This window comes from Gracilinanus agilis, chromosome 1 (assembly GCF_016433145.1).
Source record: "Gracilinanus agilis isolate LMUSP501 chromosome 1, AgileGrace, whole genome shotgun sequence".
In the NCBI taxonomy this organism is placed as follows: domain Eukaryota; kingdom Metazoa; phylum Chordata; class Mammalia; order Didelphimorphia; family Didelphidae; genus Gracilinanus; species Gracilinanus agilis.
Window position 1 is genome coordinate 492002819 of NC_058130.1, and position 27194 is coordinate 492030012.

Consider the following 27194-nt stretch of genomic DNA (forward strand, 5'->3'; position numbering starts at 1 on the left):
AACTGATCCACCTGGCTGCCCCCTACTTAACTACTTTTGATGTCCCTTTTCTCCTTGGTAACCTGGAATTGTTGATCTATATGACTTTTATGGTAACAATTGGCTCCAAATCTATGATCCTATAATTCTTAGGAATTAGTCTTGAATGTTTTTATAATCTCAACAATACAATAGCAACATTCCTAGAAATTTGGAATCGATGGATAAAAGTTGTTGGTCTCTTGTCCCTTGCTTATAAATTCCATACATTCCTTCATAATCAGGTTTTCTTCCAGCTGAAAAGATGTCAAAAAACACTCAACTCTTCTCAAATTGATGTAGACCCAAGAATATCTTGCAATTGTTTAACCTTATAATTTTATGCATACAGAAATTAAGACATTGTGGTAAACTCACCCATAAAATGGAAGAGGATAGCAGAATGAATTAAAAGCCAGATTCCCACAAAATTCTGTCTACATGAAACCCATTTAAAGCAGGGAGACACACAGAAAGTAAATGTACAGAGCTGAAGCAGAATCTATTATGCTTTGGTTAAATTTTTTTAAAAAGCAGGAGTAGCAATAATGATCTCAGATAAAGCAAAAGGAAAAACTGATCTTATTAAAAGAGATAAAGACAAAAGGTTCCATAGATAATGAAATAATATCAATACTAAACCTATGTGCACCAAATGGCATAGATCCAAATACCTAAAAGAGAAGTTACATGAGTTACAAGAGGAAATAGACAATAAAAGTATATTAGTAGAGGACATTAATCTTCCCCTCAAACAAAACAAAACAAAACAAAAAACAAGACAGAAGTTAGGGAGTTGAATAGAATTTTAGAAAAGTGAAATTTGAAAGCCCTTTGGAAATAATTGAATAGAAACAAACAGGATTATACCTTTTTTCTAAGTAGTACATGGTACCTTCACAAAAACTGACCATATAGTAGACATAAAAACCTTATAACCAGATGCAAAAGAACATAACTATTAGAAATATTAATGCTATAAAATTACACTAAACAAAATACTGCAGAAAAAGGATTAGAATTAATTAGACTAAATAACCTTATAATAAAGAATGAGTGGGTCAAAATCATAAAAATGATAAATAATTTCACTAAAGAGAATTACAATCAGAGACAACATACAAAAATTGTGTGATATAGCCAAAGCTGTATTAAGGGGAAAATTTATATATCTGATGGTTTACATCAATTAAATAGAGAAAGAGGATATCAATGAACTGACCATGTCACTAAAAAAATAGCAAAAGAATAAATTTAAAATCCTCAAACACCAAATTAGAAATCATGAAAATCAAAGGTGATATTAATAAAATTGAATGTAAGAAAATCATTAAACTAATAAACAAGACCAGTCTGGACTTAGACATATACTAGTTGTGTTACCCTGGGCAAATCACTTAACTCTGTTTGGCTCAATTTCTTTATCTGTAAAATGAACCGGAGAAGGAAATGACAAACTATCCCTGTATCTTTGCCAAGAAAAGCCCAAATGCAGTCATAAAGAGTTGTGCATGACTGAAAAATGATCAAACAACAACACTGGGTTTAGTTCTGTTTCCAGTCCCTAATTTTTTTATAATACATCATACTGTCTTTACAGAGGAATGATAATGTAATATTTGGAATCAATGAGTAAAAAATACAAGGTGTTATCCAAGGATTCACTAGCTGATAAAGATTTTTTAAAAACATGGAAAAGACGAAGAACAAAAAAATAAATGTTGACTCCCACATCTTTCCAAACTAAAGCAAATTAGAACTTAAATTATTTTTTTCTATCCTCAAAAATATTTAGGTAAGTTTGTTTTTGTAAAATGCAATGTCCTTTAGTGGCTTAAGACCAGAAGCACATTATCTAAACACTCTTAGATCAACCATTGGTGTGTTATTTCCATCCTGTCAAGCCAACATCAGAAAGTACTAGCAATCTCCTGAGATTTTTAGGTCCATTTTCAGGCCAACAAGAATTGTTTTGATAAGTCTCAGATAAGTATGTGAGCCTTGAGTTGCCAATCTAGGCCAAACTATCTTTAGCTTTCTGCCCACTGTTAATCTTAACCTTCTGCTATTGGGAATCATTATTTCCCAATTCAATAGCAGGGTTTTCCTGTTAATCACATTTACTTAAAACACTGGGGTCAGTGAATTGGATGATCTCTGATAAAATAAATATTAGTCATAATACAAATCCTTGTAAATAAAAAAATGTTTTCAATATTAAAAAAATACAATTTTAAGGGGATGAGAAAATTTTGTAGTTGAAGACATATCTAATAATCATGCCCTAGATAAAGTTTACTTGAAATTAGACTGATTGTAAAAATAAAAGTTTATCTTTTAATAGAACCAGATAATTTTTCCTACAAAGACCAGCTTGTCTCAATGAAATATAAAAGTGTTCCCTCAAGTTTTTCAATAAACTAAAAAGAACAAATATGACTGAGTATCAAAGAATAACCAACTTAGGGTGTATGATAGACATGAGATGGTATGATCCTGGGCAAATCACTTAATGATGTTTATCTCAGTTTCCTCACCTGGACAATGAGCTGGAGAAGGAAATGGCAAGCCAATCCAGTATCTTTGCCAAGAAAACCCTAAAAAGGATCATGAAAAACTAGATACAACTGAAAAATGATTAAACAACACCAAAAAAAAAACACACAGAGGAAAAAGAGAGAGAAAAGATTACACAGAAGAAAATAGGGAATAAGGAAATATAGTTAATCATAACTTTGAATGAACTTATCCATAAAACAAAAAGAGATAGTAGAATGTTTTAGAAACCAGAATCCAACAATTTCTTGTTTACAAGAAACAAATTTGAAATGGAAAGAGACACATATATTTAAGACAAAGGCTGGAGAAGAATCTATCATTATGCTTTGTCTGAGGTAAATATGGCAGGATTAGTAATCATGATCTAACTAAAAATAAAAATACGTAAAAGCAAAAATACACTTAATTAAAAGAGATAATCAGGAAAATTATATTTTGTTAAAATGTACCAAAGACAATGAAATGATATCAAAACCAAACATGTGTACCAAGTGGCAGAGCATCTAAACTCTTACAGAAAAAGTTAAGTTAATTATAGAAAAAAATAGGGAGACTACTTATTTCCCCTCACAGACTATGATAAATTTAATCATAAAATAAATTAAAAAAGAATTTAAGAAAATGAATAGTATTTTAGAAAAGTTAGGCATGATAGACCTCTAGAGAAAATTGAATTGGTTATATAAAGGTGTATGTATATAGCACCCTTTTTAGGGAACAAAAATTACATTCAGTAAGGGACTTGGAAGCATAGGTTAAAAATTAACCGGAACCCAAATACTCTAATCCTAAAGACTCTGTAGGCCAAAGAACAAATCATAAAAACAATAAATAATTTCATTAAAGATAATGACAACAATGAAACAACATATTGAAATTCATGGGATTCAACCAAAATATTACATAGAGGGAAATGTATATTTCTAAATATATACATCAATTAAAAAGAGAAAGAGTAGATCAAGGAATTGAACATTCAAGTTAAAAAAATCTAGAAAAAGAACACATTGAAAATCTCCATATAAACATCAAAATAGGAAATATTAATGAAGTTGAAAGAACTAGGATCTGGTTTTATGAAAAATGAAAAAATAAATATACCATTAGTTAATTAGATTTAAAAAGAATGAAACAAAATGACCAATATCACACATGAAAAGGATAAATGTAACACCATGTAACAATGAAGATAAAGTTAAACAATTATTTAGAGTTATTTGGCCTAACTATATGCCAATAAAACTGAAAATTAAGTTAAATATATTAATATTTACAGAAATACAAATTGTCCATATTGACAGAGGAAATAATACTTGAATATCTTAGAAAAAGAATTCAACATCCCATTAATGAACCCCACTATTAAAAAATCCCTAGGAGCAAATAGATTTACTTGAAATGTTCTAATACTTGTTGAATTGGGTCAGATTTGCGATGGTTGGTAATGGAGCAAGAGCAAGGAGGCTGCTGCTATCCTAGCAAGGAGTAGGGGTAGGAGTGAATAGAATTATTCCTCCTCCCCCTCTTAAAGCAGTTAGAGCAGAAGGAAATAACAGAGATCCATGTAAAGAAGTGAAAAATCAGTTTTGTGTTATGTCTTATGTACTAACATGTGCTGATGCATGCACATACTTACCTCTACTGCTTGGATCCTTTGCCAACACTGGAGAATCACAATTTTCATTGTGTAGCTATATGTAATCTGGCATGCAACCTATTATGTGATCTCCAATTTGTGCGTTGTGTAGTTGTGTGACCAATACTATAACCTTACATTATTTCTTCCTGTAAAATATTTAATAAAGATTACAGTTCATTTGTGAGTGTCCTTTCCTTTGTGCCACCCATGCTGTGGATCACTGCAGCTTGTAGCTTTTGCGTACTTCATCTGTATGGCATACATACTTGACAGTTGTCTAACATCTTTACTGATGCTTGACTTGTCACCTTCTTAAACAGGGACAGTAGTGTTTGTATAATTTTGTTAATTGTGTTACATAATTTTTGCGTTGCATTGATTTTTGGATTTTTAGATTTTTGGATTGATTTTAAGTAGTTTAATCTTCTTCATCTGTACATTCTGCATTCTGTGGATCTGGCTGTGTATTTATTTGATGTTGATTTAAATCAGTTGTTTTTTTCTGGGTGTCCCTCATTTATAGCATGTTCTTTTACTGGCTTCATATGCATGATGTGAAACCAGGGATCCTTGTTCTGAACACTTATAGGAGTTGTGAGTAATATTTCATAAAGCCCAACCTATTTAGGGCCCATAATGGATTTTCTTGCAAAATTTCTTATGTATACCATATATCCTGGTTTAAGTTCATGTAAGATAAAGTCCAAAGGAACTCTCTGAGTTAAATGTCCAAGTCTGTGCAATTCATATAGTCTTTTCTTTAAAGGTTTCATGTATCTAAACAGCTGGCATTTAGTTCCAAGATGTGACAAGTGAGCTGATTTTTGGGATGATCCATGCAATGTTGGGTGTCCACATAGAAGTTCAAATGGTGATAAATGGGTGTCACCATTGGGTTGACTTCTCAAGTAAAAAAAAACAATGAGGAGTGCTTGTACCCATTTTAGATGGCTTTCTGAACACTTTTCCTATCAATGTTTTAATTTTTTTTGTTACAGCATTCAATTTGCCCCGATGATTGGGGGTGATAGACACAATGGAGGCTCCTTTTTATTCCTAGGGTTTTATAAATGTCATAAAGAATATTTTGGGAAAAGCATGATCCATGGTCTGAGTCAATTCTGGCTGGTATTGAAAATCTTGGAACTATATCTCTCAGAAGTGTTTTTACCACAAAGGCAGCATTGTTCTTCTTTTCTGGAAACACTTCTGGCCATCGAGTCAACCTATCAATGATGATGTGTTAGTTAAAATCAGCTGGGGTTCTATTTGGAAGGAATGAGCCTCGATATATATATATCAATGTAGTGTTTGACAAACTTCTGTGGACCTGTGAGGGACCTTGGAACTACATTTCCCGTGGTCCAACGGGTTTCCTGTTTTAGATGATGTCTTCAAGGTGAGGGGCGGCTTTAAATATTGGGAAGTGGTTTTGAACTTGCTCTTTAGCTACCTGGGCACAAGAAGATAGGAAAGGTAAAATGACCGATGCGGCAGTTTGAATACTTACAGGCGCGTGGTCTAATGATTTATCTTTATCAGCATGGCTTTTATTAAAATACTTTTCTCCCTTTTAATCTCGGCCTTCATCATTTTTAAAAACGACAATGACTAGGGCATATTTGTACCCTTGGCAATTGGGCATGGATATATAATCAATTTGTAAACACTCAAACGGGGTATGGGCTAGTTGTCTCCCCCCATTCCCTTTAATCTGGCTCATACCCTGATTAAATTGCAAGTAGACCTTGTACTTCTGGCATGATTTTATTGCACATGTAGAAATTCCGACAGCCTTCCAGTGCCTTCTAATAGAGTTGATCAAAGCCTGAGTCCCATAATGCCCTTTTTCATGTAATTCATTGTATAGGGTGTTATATAAAGATCTTGGTAGAATGGGTTTATCTGCATTTGAAAACCATATGCCTCTCATTTTTGACCACAAGATGTTAGCTCCAGTGTTTCACTTCCCTTGGGTAGTATGCTTGTTTGAGATCTGCTTCATCCACCAAGAAGAAGTTTAGCACATGGATGGGTCCAAATCAGGCTCCATATCTGGCTGTTACATCGGCCCTGTGGTTTCACAATATGTCCCCTTTTGATGTACTCGGCAGTGCATTACTGCAATGTTTTTGGGCAATTGGACAGCTTTTAGGAGTTGGTTTATAATACTCCCATAGACTATTTCCTTACCACCTGAGGTTAAAAAGCTGCGGTATCTCCAGATTTGGCCTGTGCAATGTACTATATTGAAAGCATACTTGCTGTCAGTATGAACATTAATTCATTTATCTTTAACAATCTGGAGTGCCCTGGTCAGGCTAAGGATTTCGGGTCCTTGAGCACTCATAGACTTTGGTAGAGGTACATACCATAAAGTCTCATCTTAAGTCACAACAGCTGCACCTGTAAATTTTTCTCCATTTAACACGTACTCAGAACAGTTGGTAAATAATGTCAGGTCTGTTTGACCAAAGGGATGTTAGTCAGGTCTTCTCTAGTCTTTTGCACTATTTCCAAGGTGTCTGCACAACTGTGGATGGGGTCTCCTTCCAGTGGTAAGTCTGGCATTAGTGTGGCTGGGTTGATCTCTTTGCAAGGATGAAAAGTCAGATTCTCATTGCTGAGCAGCACAATCTGATATTGAGATAAACACTGAGATGTAAAAGCTTGCAGGTTGTTGTTTTTAAGTATGATTTCTATTTGGTGAGGTGAATACAGCATAATCCTGCATCCCAATACTAGATCCGATGATTTTTTTTTTACCATCAGTGCAGCAGCAACAATTCCTCTCATATATGGTGCATCCCTCGAGCCACAACATCTAACTGGTAGCTATAGTAGGGAGTAGGTCTGAATTGATCTCCAAGAGTTTGTATTAATACAGCACTAGCTATTCCTTTGTCCTCATGCACAAACAGGTGAAATGGTTTTGCATGGTTAGGGATTCCAAGTGCTGGGCTTGTCAATACAGCCGTTTTAAGTTTTTCAATTGCATGCTTGTGCTCCCGTGTAAGTTTTAAAGGTTCTGAGACAGTGTTCCTAGCCAAGTCTGTCAGAGGTTTTGAGATCACACTATATCCTGGGATCCACTGCCTACAGTAACCCATGATCCCTAAAACTGCATGGAGCTGCTTCTTGGTCTTAGGCATGCTCAGCTTCTGTATGTCTGCAACTCTTTTTTGGGAGATCCTTCTTGAGTCTTTTTCCAACACAAAGCCAAGGTATTCTACTATAGGAATTGCAATTTGGCTTTCTAGACCTTGTGTCCTCTTTTGCATAGCTCTTGCAACAGATATTTAGTGTCCTTTTGACACACACGAGCATTTGGTGACATAAGCAAAACATCATCAACATAATGCACTAGTTTATTCTCAGTGAAAATGATTGATTCATGGTCTCTCTGCAGGATCTGGCAAAAATATTTGCACTCTCTGAAAAATCTTGTGGAATTCTGGTCCAACAGAACTGCTTTCATTCCCAGGAGAATGCAGAATCTTCCAACTGGACTCATGCAGGGGCACTGTAAAATAGGCACAGCACAAATCCACCATTGTGAAACATGCTGCATTGTTGGGAATCTCAGCTATGATGTTGGCTGGGTTTGGCACTACTGCATGGCCCTTCTTAACAAGGCTGTTGACTGCTCTCAGATCCTGCACAAATAGCCACTGTGTGTTTCCGTTTGCATCTTTTTTTGGCTTTTAAATAGACATTATAGGTTTGTTATGCTCAGATATAGCATAGACCAAAATGCCCTACTCCAGGAGACTCTGGATGATAGGCCTATACACTCTGTAGCTTCTTTACTCAATCTGTACCGAGGGATTCTAGATGGAGTTCTCTCTTTCATCTTGATCTTGACAGATGTTGCAGATTTTAAAATTCCTATATCAGTAGAATGCTTTGCCCAAACTGCCTCTGGGATATCTTCAGGGATTTCAAAGATATTCCCCATATGATGTTCTTCCTCATCACCCTCCATTTGCCCCAGGAACAGCAAGGGATGGTGCTTGAGTGACTGTTTGGGTAAATGTAGGGATATTTGGCCTGACTTGTCACATTCAATAGTTACACCTAACTTACAGAGGACATCCCTCCCTAAGAGATTGGATGGATATGAGGGTATCAATAGAAATGAATGATCTAAACTCATTGGGCCTATCTTTATCATTTTAGATCTTAGCTTGGGCACCAACTCCATTTGCCCAGTGGCTCCTTTAACTCTCACAGACCCCATTAAAGTGCAATTTTCTGTTGCAGATTTTAATGCAGATTTAATACAGGTAGTGCCAGTATCTATCAAAGCTGTATAGATTTGGTCTCCTATATTCACCATGGCCAAGGGATCCTTGTCTGTAGCCGATTGATTAGCAGGTATCAAAGGTGCCTCTGTGTCAATGCAAACTAAATCACATTGATTTTGCTTGTGGACTTCTGCTTATACTGGCTCAGGACTCTTTGATTATAATGGTGGTATCTCCCCTTTAATTTTGGCTTTTTGGATTTTCTTTGCCTCTGTCTGTATTTCTGTATTGTAGCTTGATAAGAAAAATTGCTTATGGGCCTATCAGGATCATTCTGTATCCCTTTTGTCTCAGACCATAAATAAGGTAAAGTGTCTTATTTCTATAATATCATTTTCCATCTGCAATTCTTCTTCAGTCTTTTCCTTGTAATTATGTTTTATATCAACAAGCCCATAATTTATCACTGCTTCTTCCAGCTCTTCTTTTCCACTTTTCCCTATCTTATCTCTGCCATAGCCCTTGTCCTTTACTTCAACAATTAATGCTGCTTCCTTGGTTCATAAGCTAGTACATGGTCTTTCTCCTTGGCTCACATATTCTTCGATCTTGGATAGATTTGAGGAACTATTGAAATTAGAACAGTTATGGTCACAGCATCTTGTCTTTATACTGCTGCTATATCTAGTGTCACTGTCCTTGTTGTTGTTATTGTTATTATACCTTGAATTGTAAAAGTTATTTCTCCTGTTGTTATTATTATAATTGTTCCTGTTACTAAAATTAATTTGTGATTCATAATGACAATCTCTAACAATGTGGCCTAGTTTGTGACAAAGGTAACAGAGCTTAACATTATTGTTGTTACTGCTATAGGATTGTCTTGCTCTACTTTGGCTTCTCTGATTTTGTGTTTGTAAAGCCATGTTTTTTAATCTCTTTAATTTCTTTTGCCTTTTTTGTCTACTTGAGCTGTTTCTTCAATTCAGCAATTTCTTTGTCCTCAGTGGTTTTTGATTGTTTTGGTTCAGTTTCTCTGTACTCATGTACATAATACACTGCTTTTCAAAGGTCTTCAATAGATAGGGATTCCCACTGTGGGCAATGCAAAAGGAAGTATGTTTGAATGGGACTTGCTTTGCCCTTCATAAATTGCCTCCTAATGTGTTAGATGTTATCTTCATTCATGTCCCTAAATCCAAGTATGGTCTCTCCAGCTTCTACAAGTCTGTCCAGATATAGGCTTGGGTGCTCATCCTCCCCCTGCCTTAGTTTCTCAAATGAGCACCATGCATTTGAGTGATGCGCATGGATTCTCATCGCCTCAGCTAAATCTTCTCTACACCTTTTCAAATATGCCATATTAGCATGGGATGACATTTCTAGGTCCTGGTGTTACTCTGGCCAAGAGGCTAGGTTGGGGTTGCTCCTAGTCTCTGCAATAAATTTTGCCTTTTCATTGGGGGTGTACAGTTCAGTTAAAAGTAATTCCATGTCTTCAAAAGTTGGATTATAAAGATGCACAGCCCTTTTATATTCCTTGATCAACTTGTATGGATTTAAATAATACTGTGGGAACTTCCTTTTTAAGATCTCTAGGTCTCCCCAGAAAATGGCTTATACGGTTTAACATGTAAATTCCTGAGTCCAGTTGGACAAAAGTTCTATCTATAATTGGCAAAATAGTCACAGTAGCTTCCTCAGCCCCTTTTATCTCTTCTTCATTGTATCTTTGGCTTTCTCTTTAGTATCACCTTGGATTGTGTGTTATTTAGAATTTCTGGGATTCCATTTTAGAAGTATTAAGCCTCAAGGTATGTAGATATATGACAAACTTCCTGTGGACACTTGGAAAACTACATTTTCCATGGTCCAACAGGTTTCCTGTTTTGGATGATGTCTTCAAGGTAAAACCCGACTTTAAATATTGGGAAGTCGGGTTTGACTTCCTTTTTTGCTACGCAGACAAGATGAGGGAAGGTAGGGAACGTAATGGCTGAGGCGGCAATTTGAAATTTTTACAGGCGCTTGGTCGATTTTATTCTACCAACATGGGCCTAAATAAAATGTTAGTTTTCCTCATAATATCAGCCTTCATCATTTAAAAATATAACAGTTTGGCGAACCATGTGTAAACAGGACTCTCAATTTTTCAGATAGCCTACGGAGAGCATTTAGAATCCTTCCTGGAGCCTCAGACCTGTTCTTTTTCCGCTCTTGCTCCTCTCCCTATTCTCCCCAGCCTTGAGGCTGCTTTTCAGGGAAAATAGATAATGGTTTTAATTGCCACTGGGCTGCTATTTCTTTTGCCCAGTGTCCAGGGCCTGGTGGCCCCTACCCACACTGTTCCAATGCTGGTTTCCTGCTGCCACCTCTGCTGCTTTTCCTGTTCTGACTGCCTAGGGCTAATTTGGTAGATTGATAGGAAATAATCTCACTGATATTAGCCACTCCCACTGATTTAGACTATTCCCTAAACCCTAGTACAGTAAAGGTTCAAATTGTCTTCAATACAGCAGACTAGCTCTCAGGATAATAGCTGCACCAGTGCTTGCTTGGATGAGATTTTGCTTAGGTAACGTATACTGATGGTAAGTATAGTCTAGTATAACTTCACACAGGCTCTTAAATACAACTAGGAAAGGGATTTATTAATTTCAGGAAAACAGAGAGAGGGGAGGTGGATTTTAGGAATGAGGAGGAAGGAGGTAAGTTATCTAAATTCTCTAATAAACTTGTTGGCTTCGCTTTCTCCAAAAGGGAAAGTGCTTTGAATAACTTAACTCTTATCTCACTCACTAACTGACCTTTCTCCTAATCTAATGTTACTAAGTTTAAGATGGTGAAGGTAACTTTGATTGAAGATCTGTTTGAATTAGAGATCAGTTGAGATACTTCAAGTGAGGTAATTTTTCCAGTGCACACAGGCTGGTATAATCTTTATGGAGTAAACCAGCAAAGTAACACCCTACTCCCTGAGGTCAGAGATGAGCTAACAAAAAGCAATGCTACACTTCTTCCCAGTGTCCCTTGAACCCAAAAAGCAGTGTCCAAAGTGTCCTTGCAAGTTGGGTGTCTTGGCTTTTATACCCAGGTTCTTAACTGCCCCAACTGCCCCCTCTCCTGGAGTTTGGGGGGGGCACTGTAGAATTCTGTGAGGCAGATTTAACCCCACTTAAGATCATGGATGTTATATACTATATAGAGCATTTTTTAAATTATGGAAAAAAAGAATACTAGCAAACTATTTTTTACAGCACAATATGTTTTTGATATCTAAACTGGGGGAGTAATATAAGAATGACAGAGCCAATAACCAATGTTATGATAGAGGGGAGAGAGAGAGAGAATCTATGAGGTGAGACTCTCTTCTGGCTCTCCCCTTCCGCCAAATGTACCCTGGGAGACTTTGAGGGGGTGTCACCCTGAAACTGGGTGACCTGGATGGTCGTGCTGCCGCACAGGAGTTGGGAATGATGCTTCTCTATAAGATGAGGTATTGGGTACCCCAATCTGATTCTGAATGAGGGCAGGGTTCATGCAAGCCTCCCCAGAGGTCAGTCAACTTCACAGCGGGTGGTCTGGCTCCAAGATGGAGGCAGCCAGACCAAGCTGTGATTCCTTTCCCTCTCCTTGTCTCTCAGGCACTGTGGAACATTATCTGACTAATGAATGGCCTTTATCTATCTATCTATCTATCTATCTATCTATCTATCTATCTATCTGTTTATTTGGTCTTGCACATTCTTTTTTTTTATTGATTAAGAACATTTTTGCATGGTTACATGATTCACATTCTTTCACTCCCCTGCTTGCACCCCCCTTCCATAGCCAAAAATGCAGTTCCACTAGGATTTACATATGCCATTGATCAAGACCTATTTCCATATTATTAATATTTGCACTAAGGTGAACATTTAGAATCTATGTCCCTAATCATATCCCATCAAGCCATGTGATCAAGCAGTTGTTTTTATTCTGTGTTTCTGCTCCCACAGTTCTTTCTCTGAATGTGGGTAGTGTTCTTTCTCATAAGTCCCTCAGAATTGTCCTGGATCATTGAGTTGCTGCTAGTAGAGAAGTCGATTACATTCAATTGTACCACAGTGTATCAGTCTCTGTGTATAAGGTTCTCTTGGTTCTGCTCCTTTCACTCTGCATCAGTTCCTGGAGGTCATTCCAGTTTACATGGAATTCTTCCAGTTTGTTATTCTTTTTTTTTCTTTTCCATAAGTCCCTCGGAATTGTTATGGATCATTGCATTGCTGCTAGTACAGAAGTCCATTACATTCAATTTTACCACAGTGTATTGGTCTCTGTGTACAATGTTCTTCTGGCTCTGCTCCTTTCACTCTGCATCAATTCCTGGAGGTCTTTCCAGTTCACATGAATTCTTCCAGTTTATTATTCCTTTGAACACAATAGTATTCCATCACCAGCATATACCACAATTTGTTCAACCATTCACCAATAGAAGGGCATACCCTCCTTTTCCAGGTTTTTGCCACCACAAAAAGCACAGCTATAAATATTTTTATACAAGTCTGTTTATGTATGATCTCTTTGGGGTATAAACCCAACAATGGTATGGCTGGATCAAAGGGCAGGCAATCTTTTATAGCCCTTTGAGCATAGTTCCAAGTTGCCATCCAGAATGGTTGGATTATTTCACAACTCCACCAGCAATGCATTAATGTCCCAATTTTGCCACATCCCCTCCAACATTCATTACTCTCCCCTACTATCATGAATGGCTTTTATTAATCACAATTCAGGAATTGAGGAAAGGGGTAAAGGACAGAGGGATTTTGGGGTGCCCTCTTATCTATTTCTATGGGGTCCGTCACTTGGGTGGGAACCTTTGGGATTCCCACTCCTAAGCGTCTACCCTCTTTGCCCCTTCTCCTTCTGTTTCTATTTCTATCCTTTTCCATAATTGCAAGTCAAACTGGAAAGAGTCTCTCAGCAAGGTTGGGTAATGGGAGAAGGAGCCCAAGAGGTCACTCCCAAAATAGAGTCTCAAACTTAGCTAACTCAATGATTGAAGTCTTCATGGGTGACATGCAATGGGATGCCTTTGACCAGGGAATCAGGGTTTCAATGTCCAAAGAAAGATCTTCAGAAATTTGAGCTTGATTCCAGCTGAGATGTTCTCCTCCTCCCTCTCTCAGTCTTCCCAGAAGTCCTCCTCTCCTCATTCTTCCTCTAGAGCCTCCCAGAATCCTCTCTTGTCCCAACTCTCAGTAACTGTCACCAAAGGCCTTCTTCTGACTCTTTTTTTGTCCCATCCCCTAACCTTACAGTATCCTGGTTTTGTGTGGTGGGACTTTCCCACTTAATTCATGCATCACTATTTCCTATTCTTATCTTATGTTTCCCCTTCCTCCAAAATAATAAATCCTTATCTTGTCTTATAACTATACTAATTATCTATCTCTTCCTATTCTAAGATGGGTTTTGGAGAGGTTCGTAAGGGGATGAGGGTTGCAATTTACATAACAATATTTACAGGGTACAAAATAATTTTGTAACACCAAAAATTTTCCATTGAACACAATGTCTAAGTTTTCAGTAACAATTTTCTTAACCTTAAATTCTTCTAAGTCATTATTTAACACATCTATGATTTTAACAGAATTTTAACTTGTTTCTACTTTTTTACAGTAAAAATAGAGAAAAGAAAACTATAAACCAATTTACCTAATGAATATTGATGACAAAATTTTGAATAACATACTAGCAAAGAGCTTACAGAAATATATCACAAAGATCATATACTGTGACCAGGTGGGATTTATAACAAGAGTGCAGGGCTGTTTCAACATCAGGAAATCTATAAGGATAATTGACTATGTCAATAATTAAAATGGCAGAAATCATGTGATTATAGTAATACACGCAGAAAAAATATAATACCCATTCCTATTAAAATATTAGAACGCATAGGAATATATTGAGCCTTTCTTAAAATTATAAGTAGTGTCAAAAATCAAAAGCAAGCAATATCTATCATGATCGCTATATTTTGTGTATATTGTATATAATGATCTATCTATAATAATAATGAAACTAATATGAAATAATGCAAAGTATACCAAAAAAAAACAATAGAAGAGCCAGGAGATTACTGTGCATAGTAACAGGGAAGAGAGAGGCAGAGAAAGTGAGAAGTCAAAGATAGCATCAAAGTTTCCAAAAAATGATAGCACAGGTGATGAATTAACAAAAAGGGGGAAGATAAAACAGGAATAATTTTGGGGCAGAGAATAGAAAGATACACTTGAAATAATTATATTTCAAAGTACCAGAGGAACATCCAATTGAAGAGGACCTGTACATCCTCTTCCTTCTCTGCCACCTTCCTATGCAATAAATTTCAGTAGCTCCATTTTAACTCCACAATCAAGTAGAACATCTTCTGTTAGGCATTCAGGCCCTTTCTAATCTGAACTTTTTCTATTTTTTTCCAGTCTACTGAGATTCATCTCCATGTACTCTACAATCCAGCAACACTGGTCTTTTTTTTCTGTTTCTCACATACAACATTCTTCCCTCCTAACTCCATTTCTTTTCACTGACTGTTCCTCATTCCTGGAAGGGTCTCCCATATCACCACTTCCCTGGAATACTTCCAGATTCAGCTAAGAGCCTACCTTCTGCAAGTGACCTTTCTCAGTCTCCACCTCCCCTTCTAATCACCTACTTCTAATGCAAGTACCTTCCCCCTAAGATTATCTCTCAGCAATACTGTAAACATCTCTATACAAAGTGATGCATATTGTTTCACCTGTTAAGATGTGAGATCCTTGAAGACAGGGATAGTGTTTTTCCCATTCTTTCTTTGTGTCCCAGTACTTAAAACCATTTCTCATTTATAGTAAATGCTTAATAAATGCTTGTTGACTTACTGACTGATTGACTTACTACATAGAAGTAATCAAAGCAGATAAACTATATGAAAATAACAAGGAAAAGAGTGTATGGAGAGAATTAAAGAGTGTTAACCAAAGGGCCCGAGAAATATTAATCTTAAAAGGAAAAGAATATGGAATTAGTAGAGGAAACAGTCTGAAATATAGGAGGAAACCCAGAGTGCAAAGTTTTTGAAGATAAGAAAGAAGAGAATTTCCAATTGAAGAACCATTTGAAAATGTAATTCAGAAATATTTAACAAAATAAATAAAAACACAATAAAAATAAATAATATTACATTTTGAAACTAAACCAATATGTAGCCTAAAGGGATCCCTATGTATGGATTTGTGGCATTGTTTCTATTTGAGTTTAACACCACTTCTCTAGGGGATAGATTGCCTCTTCTGACACTTCTACAGTCTTGATTGGCCTTTTCTCCATTCTGACCTCCACCACCACCTTATTTTGGCTATCACTACCATCTTTTCCTTTCTCTTCCATTGTCATTGTACTTTCTCCAAATTTCTTATCTGTTAAAAACAGATAATTTTTTGCAGTACTTTCCCCACAAGCTTGTTCTGGGGGTCAAATGTGATGCTATATAAAGATTCTGGTTTCCACAATGTTTTAGACATATGTGTAGGATAAATATAGCATGTGTTTTTCCTTGTGTGCTTGGGCCAATAAAAATTTTATGGAAACTATCATTTGAGGAGGCCTGGGATACTCTCCACCTCGGATTTTTCTATGAAATAGGATGGAGAGGGGAAATGGTCAGTGACTGAGAAAATCTAACAGATCTTGAGATCCAGTGATATCTTTGAATTCTAGCTATGCAAAATCTTAGTGAGAGCCAAAAACCTAAAGAATCTGTCACAAAATATTAATATTTTTTCTTAAAAATGAAATAAGTAGAAGTGGTAAAGACAAAAATTCAGAATTGATTTAAGGGAGAAAGTATCAATTAGAATCATCTAAAAATGGGAATAGATTGCCTCAGAAAGTAGTGGACTTCCTTTCTTTGGAACTCTTAAATTGATGGCCATTTCTGAAGTTCGTTGGATATAGGTTTTTACCTATATGAATTGGAAACATTTTCCAATTGAGATCTTCTGATTCTGAATAATTAATACAAGATATGATGTTGAACTAAGTGCAAGATGGTCTTTTTTGTTATTTGATTGGTCTGTAATCTGGTTTGGGTCAATGAGAGCCAACTGGAATGGATCCTAGAAGGGAAAAGAATGGCCAAAGTAAATGCTGTCTCAGTGAGCTAGACTATGATTGATTCAAACCTGTAAATAAAGGAACTGCAGTCAGTTCTTAATTATTAATACTATTGGAAGTATGTAGTTATATGGTTAGATAATAACAAAGAAAACAAAGAAGTTATTTAGAATTAATTCTGGAATAGGGAATACTGAAAAAAAACTACAGAAGCCACAAGAATGGTGTGAAATTAGTTATCTCACGGTCTGGAGGAAATATACAAAGAAAGATTAAAAATTGTTTAATATTTTTAATTTGATATGCAGGCTCTAGCCTGCCCAACTTCCTCTGCAGTGAGCATTACCAAAAACATATGAGGGATTTATGAAGGTAGACAAAAATGACTCATTCTTTTTGAATCAGTTACTTATCAAAAAAGGATTAGTGTTCAACATAGAAAAGCTTTTGCAATAGTTCGTAATACTTATAAGCAAGCAAGCATTATATCAATGTACAGACATCCGATGACAAGATGGGAAAGATATCTTTGATCTCTGGATTAGTTTCCTTGTAAGCTTTTCAATGCTGCTTAGAAACAGGAAATTACGTTACCCTTTTTTTGTTGCTAAACTTTGGCTTTGGGACAAAGTGAGAGCAATGTTAGGTGTAAATCATAAGAGTATGTAGTCCAAATCAAATATTATTTTTGTGTGCATTCTTAGACTATTCCCTCACATATATAAACTGTTCCCAGGCAAAACAGCAAAAGAACATCTGTTCAAAAAATCAATATATTAATTTTATACCAATTCCTAATATTGTGCTATCAAATAAGAATGACAATACTGGGAAATGGATTAAGTTTTTGTGCCACATGCATGGCAGGTTTTCTTTCTGCAATGATTATTGAATGAAGTGATGATCATAGAATTCTATGATTAATTAATTAATTATATTAACTAAAATAGTTACATGAACTTGACAGTGAAGTAATAATTATAAAATTCTTGATTTTCTATTTTATCTGCTCAGGCTCAGTAAGTTGGAGAATTTTTTTAGTTTAAGATATTGGAAAGCCATCTCCAACTGCCTAATTGCCTTTAAAGTCATTGTCTTGGACCTTTCATTTTTTCCCTATGTGCCTGAACCCCAAATTATGTCTACTATTTTAGTGTATTCATCTATCAACTATATTAAAAAGATAAAAAGGAAACTTCTGAGCTCTCCTCTCTCCCTTACCTTACCCTTCCTAGGACATAACCATAAAGTTATTTTAAACTAAATGTCATACTACTCTCTGACTTTTATTCTTCTTCTTGTTGTTTGTATTAATAATAATGAAGTGCGATATAGCACTTTCAGATTTGCAAAGCACCTTACAAATATCATTTTATTTGATTCTTATAACATCCCTGGAAGGTAAGTACAATTAGTCACTGTTCAAATGTTTAGTAAACTGTCAGAATCTGTGTTACTACAATTGGGTTTTCTTGGCAAAGATATTGGCGAGGTTTGCCCTTCCCTTCTTCAACTTATTTTGCAGGTGAGGAAATCCACAGAAAGAATTATACGAAAGGACAACAGGGCAGGAAACAATAAGGAAAACAGTATATTAAATGATTACTACAATGTAAATTGAAAAAGAAAGCAGACAAAAAACTTGAATATTATATAATTATAAAGACCAAACTTGGGAGTTAGAAGACATGGATTTGAATCTTGCCTCTGCCTCTTACTACCTATATGACCTTGAGTAAGCTACTTTATCTCTTTATGTCTCACTGCTGGTCATCTGTAAAATGAGGATATTGGACCAGATAACTCTTAACTGCTTCCGCTATGCCAGAGGAGCTATTCTCCTCTCATGGTTCTTTTCCTCATGCTTTAAATTCTATGCTGTTGTTGCTTCCTATGCTTTAGAGTCAGATTACTGTGTTGGGGTCTTTCACTAGCTAAAATATTTAAGGTTCACTTCCCTATTTTCCCCTAAAAATGCTTTATTCCAGACCTTTTGTGTCATGTCTTCTGTCACCTAGAAGATGCAATGCAGAGAACACTAGACTTGGAATCAGGAAGCCTCAATTTAGACATAAAACAGGTATGTGATCCTGGCCACATTACTTAATGTGTATGCCTCAGTTTCTTTATCTATAAAATGGGAATAATATAATAGCACTTTCATAAGTTCAACTCTGGTATTAGACACTAATAATATATGCTCTAGGCAAGTAACTTATCACTGTTTGCCTCAGATTCCTCATATGTAAAATAAGCTGGAGAAGGAAATGGCAAACCGCTTCAGTATCTTTGCCAAGAAAACCCCAAGTAAGGTCACAAAGACTCAGCATGACTGAAAACAAGTAAATAGCAATAAATAGTGAAGTGGGGTGCTTCATAACACGAATCCAGACACCCAGAAATTCAGTAATTGGAACCATTATTTATTGATTTAAAAAAGGAAAAAGAAAAAATCTACCAGCTGGGACAGCCTTCCCTAATGGAAGCTGTATGAGATTGACATTAGAAGACAGTTTATATAGGTTTCAAGATACAAGGTTATTTCCTTTCACATCCAGGTTCTTATTTGTCAAGAAAAGCATCATCACAAACACAGATGTGTGGTCAGTGATAAATAGATAACACTCAGGGGATATTTACTTTTCACATGTACTTAAACACTCATCCGGTTAGCTATGTGTTTACTTTGCATTCCATCCTGACCTATTTGTTTGTCCTGATGTCCTTTTGTTGGCCATAGGGGAATTGGACTCTGATCTACCACTTGTATAGGTTGCTTGATCTCCTGGAGAGATTAGGTCAGTTTCCTAAATAATGCAGGAATGGATTAATCTACTTCATCTACTTCAGTTCTGCTTTATTCTCTAAACTAATTCATTTGTTCAGACCAATTCAAAAGTACTTATTTATAAATAAATAAATAGTTCCCTGAGTTGTTGTGAGAATCAAATGAAATTATGTTTGCAAGGTGCTTAGCAAACTTTAAAATGCTATATGAATATTTGATGAAGGTGGTGGAGGTGGTAATGAGGATGATCATAATGATGATGAATGTGGTTTTAAGCTACTTCTACTTTTGTGAGATAATAATTTAAGGAATTTATTCCATCAAATCTTGGTAGAAATATTATTGTGCTCATGGGACAATTAGGGCTGTGATTTGCTTTAGCTTCTTTTCCTATACTTAGAATGCTAACACTGTTTTAATTTAGGGTTTTATTTTTATTGATAATGCTAACAATGTATGTATCAGGAAAAGCAGGCTCTTACTGGAGTTTATTTTGCTTCTCAGAAAGCATGATAGAAAAGAACAGCAATCATATTTTAGTTGAAAAACAACTCTTTTGGTTCTCCCAAGTGTCATTTTACTCTCCATTACTTTTTGCCAAGTTATCTGTAATCATTTCAGTGATAGGCAATATTCCTTTTGACTTTATACCTGGGTAATTTATTAGAGAGGATTACTTTCAGTATATAAACTCTGTACTTAAAAGACCATCTTTGCATTTCCCAAGGCTAAACTACATTAACTTTTAAAGATTTTTTTTCCCAGATTGTACTGATACAATTTTGAATAATCCTTTTGTGACATTGTGATGTGTGTTCCCTCTCTTTCTTCCCCTCCTCTCACCTCCTTAAGACAGCAGATAATATGAAATAGGTTGCATGGTGTTATTATACAATATATACTTCCATATTCATCATATTGTGAAAGAAAATGCATTGTTTACACTAGAGGAAAATTCATGGGGGCAATATAGTGAAGAATGGCTTGCTTCAATCTATGTTCATATCCCATTAATACCTTCTATGGTGGTGGATAACCTCAAAGTTGATCATCATGCTTTCTTGTAATTACTCTGCATAAAGTTCTCCTGGTTCTTCTCATTTCACTTTGCATCATGTCATATAAGTGTTTCTAGGGTTTTTTGTGATCATTATGTTTGCCATGTCTTATGGCACAATAGTATTCTATTACAACCACATGCCACAATTTTTTTAACCATTCTCCCTTTGATGGACATCCCTGCAGTTTCCAGTTCTTTGCCACCACAAGAAAAAGCTGCTATAGATATATTTTGGATAAGCCCTTTCTCCCTATATTTGATCTCTCTGAGATACAGATCTAGTAGTGATATTATAGGGTTAAAGAGTTTGCACAGTTTGATGTATCTTTAGGGATGGTTCCAAATTGCTCTCTCTCCAGAATTGTTGGATCACTTCATAGCTCTACCAACAGTGTATTAATGTCCCAGTTTCCCCATATCTCCTCCAATTTATCATTTATCATTTTCCTTTCTGTCATATTATCCAGTCTGATTGGTATGAGGTGGTACTGCAGAGTTGTTTTAATTTGCATTTTCTCTAATTAATAGTGATTTGGAGCATTTTCCCACATGCCTAACCATAGTTTTAATTTTTTCATCTAAGAACTGCCTGCTTATGTCCTTTGACCATTTTTCAATTGGGAAATGTTAAGTATTCTTATAAATTTGATTTTTTCCCCTGTATATTTAAGAAATGAATTCTTTGTCAGAGACACTTGCTATAAAAATTTTTCCCAGTTTTTTGTTTCACTTCTAATCTTGGTTGCATTGCTTTTGTTTGTGCAAAATCTTTTTAATTTAATGTAGCCAAAGTTATCTATTTTACCTCTCATAATGTTCTATCTTATTTTGATCTAAATTCTTCTCTTGTCCATAGATATGACAGGTAAATTATTCAATGTTTCTCTAATTTATTTGTGGAGTTACCCTTTATTTTTAAATCATATATACATTTTGACTTTGCGTTAGTATGTGGTTTGAGGTGTTGGTCTGTGCCAAGTTTGTGTCATACTGTTTTCTAGTTTACCCAGCAGTATTTGTAGACTAGTGAATTATTTCCATTTATTTAAGCACATATGGAATTTAAGCACCCATATGGAGTGCTTAAACTATTCCATGGATCCACTACTCTACTTTTTACGCAATGCCACAATGTTCTGATGGTATTGCTTTATAGTATAGTTAGAAATCTGGTATGGGTAGATCTCCTTCCTTAATATTTTTTTTCAATAATTCCCTTGACATTTTGGCCTTTTGTTCTTCCAGATAAATTTTGTTACTATTTTTTAGCTCTATGAAATAATTTTGGTAGTTTCAGATGGCACTGAATAGGTAAATTAATTTAGGTTGAATTGTCATTTTTATTATATTGCTCAGCCTATCCATAAGCAATTAATTTTTTTTAATTCTTTTTTTTTTAACCCTTGTACTTCGGTGTATTGTCTCATAGGTGGAAGATTGGTAAGGGTGGGCAATGGGGGTCAAGTGACTTGCCCAGGGTCACACAGCTGGGAAGTGGCTGAGGCCGGGTTTGAACCTAGGACCTCCTGTCTCTAGGCCTGACTCTCACTCCACTGAGCAATTAATTTTTTCCAGTTTTTGAGATCTAATTTTCTTTGTGTAAAAACTGTTTTGTTGTTGCATATTAACTTTTACAATAATTAAAAGGTAATACATAAAAATGGCATTTGATTATCCTTATCATATAGAATAATGGGCACCAAAGAGACTTTGAAAGATTTACTAATCAGACCTTTTCTAATACTGCTTTGTTGATTTTTTTAGTTTTATTTTTCTTAACGTTTTTTTTCTTGGTGACTTCAGAAAAAGTCAAATGGAATAGTTTTAAGAATTGGCTTTTAAAAGAATTCCAAATTTAAAAAAATCAGTATCTTCTTGAGGGTGAATCTTTGCTCATATTTTACCTAAGAACAGGATTTCATTAATGTTTATTGTAATTATTATGTCTGACTCTTCATAACCCCATTTGGAGTTTTCATGGCAAAGATATTGGAGTGGCATGACATTTCCTTCTCCAGGTCATTTTACAGTTTAGGAAACTGAGGAAAATTGGGTTAAATGACTTGCCCAGGGTCACACAGCTAGTAAGTATCTGAGGCTATATTTGAACTGAAGAAAATGAGTTTTCATAACTCCAGACTGGGTATTCTATCTACTGTGCCATTTAGCTACCCTTTTTCATATAATATTAGTATTTAAAACTGGAAGAAATATTAGAAATCATAGCATGACCTTAGATCTTAGAACTCTTAGACTTCAGAGACTATTTCATTCTATAGTTAAAGAAATTAAGGCGAAACAAAATTTAGTAATGTAATCCTCCTGCTGAAGGTCCTACTGTCAGTTAAGAGTAAAGTTTGAATTAAAAGTGCACTGGGCTGGCAGTCAAGGGACTTAGATTCAAAACCTGTCACTGTTATTAACTTACTAGGTGACCACAGTCAACTCATCTGACTTCTATAAACTCAGTTTTCTCATCTGTAAAATGGGAAAGAGAAGTCTGACTTAGCAGATAAAGAACTCGCCTGAGTCATGAAGACCTATGTAAGTTTTTGCTAAACATATACTGGTTGTGTGATCCTGGACACTTAAAACCTTCTGTGCCTCAAGCATCTTGTTTTAGCACCTTTTTGGCATAGCTAATGAGGGGCTGAATTTGGAATCCAGAAGACCTGAATTCAGAGGCAACTTTAGATATTAGCTGTGTGACTCTGGATTGGTCACTTAATCACTCCTGGATTCAATATCTTCAGATGTAAAATGGGAACAATAAAAGCACCTGCCTTACAGATCCAATAAAATAATACAGGGAAATTTCTTTGCAAACTTTAAAGTACTATTTCATTGCAAGCTATTATTATTGTCCTTATTACTGTGATAATTAGAAAGCTATAATTAGGAAAGCAAGTATCAATCTGTAACAGTAGAGGGGATTACCCACTAGGAATCTCCTTCACTAAGGAAATCATAGGTCTAGTGTGAGTTTAAAACAGGAAAGAAGATAAGACCAGATATTTTCTATTCTTTAGAGCACTTAAATTCTATAAAACAAAACTTAGTTTCCCTAGTTCTCAACATTATACTTCATCAACAAAAGCCATTAAACTCTAAATTTATCTGTTAGATTTTTAAGGAAGAGGATTGAGAAAAAAGCAATATCAACTTAAGAAAATATTTTAAAATATTGGAGAGCCTAAGAAATTTACAGAAATCTTGGTGGGTGACCCAACACACATCCAAAGTTGAAAGTGGAAGAATAAAAAAAACCAGACCAAAACTGGGGAGTATGATTTTAAAGTTCTGTTTAAATTCTTTTCTTCGTCATTGTCAGCACAGCCACTACATCTGGAATCAGAGCAGCCTCCAATGTGGTTCTTGAAGAAATGGAAATAAATAAATTTAGATTAAGCAGGGTGGGAAGAGAACTAAAACTAGACTGTGTATGTGTAGAAGAGATCTAAAGATCACAGAATTTGAGGAAATGATTTTCTAATTCTCATAGAGAATAGATGCTTGAGGAAATCTATGAATTTTATTTCAAATAGCTCCAAGATCCATCTGTCTACTTCCCCATCTTTATAAAGACTTTATGGAAATAATTCACACATGTATAAAGAGTATGCCTTATAAAGGTAAGGCAGGCAGAGAATTTTGTTGGTTTCTTAACTTGTTTTTGTTTTTGTAAACAACATTTAGTATGTACTACATCTTTAAAGTACATAATTGACTGAAGAGCCAAAGAAGCATGTGTGCTTATTGCTTATCAAAACACACAAGTAAGCCAAATCCATTTGATTCAAAAAGCAAAAGGCCTCCCTAAACATATGAATGAATCAAATTGTTGTTCATCCTTCCTTTCCTATGAGAACCAATGACATCACTGGTGATATCTTAACTTGCAAATGAATTGAAGTGAAGCAAAGTTGTATAAACTTGATCTAAGTCTGGTGGCAAAACAAAAGTCAAGATTGCTGACAGTGGCTTGGGATGCAGTGGAGGAACTTGGTGACAGGATCAGAGGAGAAAAGAGGGAATAAATAAGTGGTATTATGAAGTTAAAATAACAGGACTTGACACAAATTGGATTTGGGAGAAAAAAGAAGGAAGAGTCAAACATGACATCTAGGTTGTGAGCCTCAGGAAATAGGAGGACTGTAGTACTCTTAACAGGAAAATTAGGAAATGGTAGGGCCTGTTGGGAAAGACAATGAGTTGTTTTGGACATATTAAATTTAAGATGTCAACAACATCCAGTTCAAAATATCCAATAGAGAATTGGTGATGGGAACCTGGAGGTTGAGGGAGATTAATATTGTTTGAATAAATAATTAAGTTCCCCCAGTAGACTCTCTTTAAATACTTGTAACCATATAGAAAAAAGGATTAGGGAACTGAATGAGTCTGAGAGATCAATATTTCTCATCATGTCTTCTGAAGTTATTAATGTTCAAAATATGAAATGCTACAATTTGGGGATATTTCATGAAAAACATCTTAGATAATATTACACTGATAGAAATTTCCTGCCACACACTTTTGTGTTTGCATGTTCCCTCTTGAGAAACCCAGGAATGAAATTCCAGATTATAGAGTAGTTGGCGTTTCCTCTATTTGCTCTTGCCATGCCACTAGAAACAGCATTTTCTCAGTATTTCTAATGGAAATACCTTTGGCACATCACACTTGGACATCTGACCACAGCAGGGACTTTAGGCTGGCAACAAGGAACTTGGGGGGGGTGGGAAATGCATGGAAACTAGGTATGCACCACATTTTCCCATGCTTTCAAATGGCACTGACAAACTGATGTCTCAAAGCTGTTTTTGGCTAAGGTCATGAATAGACAAAAAATAACAAATGTGCAGGATTCTTGATTGCAGCAAACAGAAAGTCTTGGTGACACTCAGACACTGGAGTTTGCTACTAAGGCTTCAAAAGATATCAGTCAAAGAAAACTAACTAGCTTTTAATTCTGACACTGCCTTACATTTAACTTCTTTATGAGTCCCACTTGCAATTCTCTGGTTATTAGGCCCATCTGAAAGTATCTGAACAAAGTAGGGGATTAACCAAGAGTGAAATTTCGTCCTCGTAATTAATTTTTTTTACTGTAATCCCTCACTATACTAAGCAATGGGTAGCTAAGCAAATGAAAACATCGTCTTACTATACCTTCTATTACTTAAAAGGATTCTAGCATGATATCTCATCTTTACTCTTTCCCTCAGTGGTTGGCACCTGCTCTCACTCTAGGAGTACTTTTTTCTCTTGGGCTTGTTTTTTGTTTTAATTATACAACTTCATCCAACAATCTCGAATAACTTTACAAACATTATTTAGTGACAATCTGTTCCAGTTCTCAAAAACTAAAGAAACTGGAGATAAAAGATATACTAAAATCACACATTAAGTCAAGGACAGAGTCGCCTCAAGTTGGGCTTTTCTGTTTCCCATGTTTCCTCTATGGCACTATAATCTCTTTCCCATAGCTGGACACCAATAGGTTTTACTGTCAATAGAAATTAAAATACATAAGAAATGATCTTTTTAGCATGTGAGCAATACTACTTTGGAATATGGATATTTGGGAATACATAGGTCTATGATCCAGATCAGTATATAATAATAGATCTGGAAGGGTCTTAAGATGATCATTAATATCACTGTACAAACTATGCAGTAATTGGAATACTGAATCAATTTTTAAAAATAGGTCATCCAGGGACAGCTATGTGGATGTGGATAGAGTGCCAGTCCAGGAGAAAGGAGATCTTGACTTTAAATCTGTTCCCAGACACATCCTAGCTATGTGACCAGGTACAAGTCACTTTCCCCCCGGTGCCTGGTCTTTAGCAATCTTCTGCCTTGGAATTGATACTCAGTATCAATTGTAAGACAAATGTAAAATTTAAAAATTTTTTTTAAGTTTATTGAGTGGAGTGGTTTCATGTAGGAGCTCCTAGAAAATGAGGCACGATGTCTTTTTCTCTGTTTTTCCTTTGGCACATAACAGTGCTTTGCTCATACACATGTCTTGAGTTAATGACAGATGTACTAGGAACTTAAATGATGTATTATTTACCATTCAAGACAATTGTAGAAGTTTCCCTATCATGACTCATATCAAAATAGTATCAATATATTTAATGCCACAGAGATTATGGCATGAATTCTATTTGTCCACATATGGAATGTATCTGCTGGCATTCCATCCTGGACCTGTGGGATGTTTCCACAGGAACTGCCAGCACTGGGACATTTTCTGGTTGTCATTGGTGCTAGCATGACCCAGATTGGTTTATATCCTGAATGTGACACAAAATGCAAAAATATCCATGGTGGTTGAAAGAGAAGAAGAAGGAAAGGGAGGCTGTGGTTATAACAGAAGAATCTGTTCCCTACTGTTTGTTCGCTTTATATTTGTGATAGTCAAGATAGAGGTCATCTTTTGTAGCATGTGAGCAATACTACTTTAGAATATGGAGATTTGGGGATAGATAGGTCAATAATACAAATCAGTATGCTGTGGTGATTTCTGAAATCCAAGAGACTTTGGACTCTAGAGCAGTGGTCTTGCTCTCTTGTTCATGCACATGTAGGTGTGACCACAGAGAATCATAGAAAGCTCCAGCTATATTACTTGATCCCATATTAAATTCTGTTGTAAATGAAAATGTGATCCTTATCTCACTTTACTGGGGAGTGAGATATTTAGGAGAAAATGCTGAACCTTCAGGTTTA